The sequence below is a fragment of the Nylanderia fulva genome, unplaced genomic scaffold (assembly GCF_048542155.1).
Source record: "Nylanderia fulva isolate GAGA-0341 unplaced genomic scaffold, ASM4854215v1 Scaffold1400, whole genome shotgun sequence".
In the NCBI taxonomy this organism is placed as follows: domain Eukaryota; kingdom Metazoa; phylum Arthropoda; class Insecta; order Hymenoptera; family Formicidae; genus Nylanderia; species Nylanderia fulva.
In genome coordinates, this window is record NW_028189624.1 from 5,001 (window position 1) to 6,490 (window position 1,490).

Below are 1,490 nucleotides of genomic sequence, written 5' to 3' on the forward strand. Positions count from 1 at the left end.
GGTGGATGACTGTAAGTCCGACAAAATTCCAATATTCCATGGGAATCTATCAAAATCTATATTGTCATACTTAGCCAATGTATTACGCAATATATTATGGTATATACAGGCCAGATGCTTGCAATGACACTGAGCAATAAGATCCTTGCCACTACAATCACAATGATAAAAATGATTAAATAAATTTTAAAAAATATATTATTTTGATACAAAGTGTGTGATGAATAATATTTAATTTTGTATATTAATTATTGGATATATATGTACCTGCAATAAGAAAATGCCAGAAAAATTGTAAAATAGTTCCTATAGCACTGATATTAGATTTATCTTGTTAAGCTAATCAAATGCTGCGATGATAACTAGCCATTGCCCAACCCATGCTCACAAGTGAGCTGATAATGCTACCTGCTTGATGTACAACTGAAAAAAATATAGAAGCTAATTAAGAAAATTATTAAAAATATATGCACACTCATACATAGGCATTTATAATTTATATAATTGAAATATTATTGAAATAATAGCAAAATATCTGATTTTGTATCACAGACTGTAAACTTGCACATAAATTATTATGACAATAAATTTGCAAATAATAACATTAAAATTGAATGTAAAAATTGAAATTGAAAATTGAAAATATCTAACCCCGCACGCTGTCAATATAGCGGAGGGCAACTATCGCCGTCTGTTGTAAAACGTGCGAGATGGACATTTCCAATACATGCATCTATTCATGTGTTGTGTACGTGTGATATATGTGTGCGCATGTGTTGTATACGTGTGAATACGTGTAGCACGATACTACTATGTTTGCGTGGTCGATGATAATAATGATGACGGGGACATTTCTTAAAAGAAATTTTTCATATTTCGACTTTGCAATTATATATCTCTGCTTACAAATCACGTAGAGCAGAAATAAAGACACTTTTATTATATAATTCAAACTCAATCTATCGATTAAGTCAGGTATAAACTTGATTGCTTCAGCCGTTATTGAGAATTCGAAATATTATAAAGACTCAAATGTCCGACTCGCGTTAAGATACACGGTGTCTCGGCTACGCCCTTAACTGGTCGCGAGACACTACCGTGTCTCTTGATAGTACCCAACCGGCCGGCCAGGCGGTCGGCGACGCACGGTCCTACGCACGGCCGTATGCGAGCGCGAGCGCCGAAAGGCGCGTTCAATCGAGACATTGTCGCGGAGAGCGAACGATCGAAAAGTACTATTGTACGATAAAATATTATCACGATAGCCGTATGGTGAATGTCAAACAACGATAATTAGCATTAATTAAGAAGGAAACAAACGAAATGCCGGGACAATAAGGTATAAGCACCGACGGTACCTCCGGGCCGGGCGGCACCTCCGGGCCGGGCGGCACCTCCGGGTCGGGCGGCACCTCCGGGCCGGGCGACACCTCCGGGAACCACGGCCGACCGGCGACACCTCCGGGCCGGGCGACACCTCCGGGAACCAC

General features: G+C 39.5%; 1 protein-coding gene across 1 annotated transcript in view; it reads right to left on the reverse strand.

Moving 5' to 3' along the window:
• Positions 1–730, reverse strand: part of LOC146724263 (dynein light chain roadblock-type 2-like) — a 1,207-nt gene extending 477 nt beyond the window's left edge. Inside the window, exons 1-3 of the mRNA XM_085480285.1 lie at positions 652–730; positions 268–423; positions 1–151 (exon numbers count right to left, since the gene is read on the reverse strand). The exon at positions 1–151 is cut by the window's left edge and continues 184 nt beyond it. The gene's annotated coding sequence lies outside the window, so the exon portion shown is untranslated. The remainder of the gene's footprint in view (positions 152–267; positions 424–651) is intronic.
• Between the last annotated feature and the right edge of the window lie 760 nt (positions 731–1,490).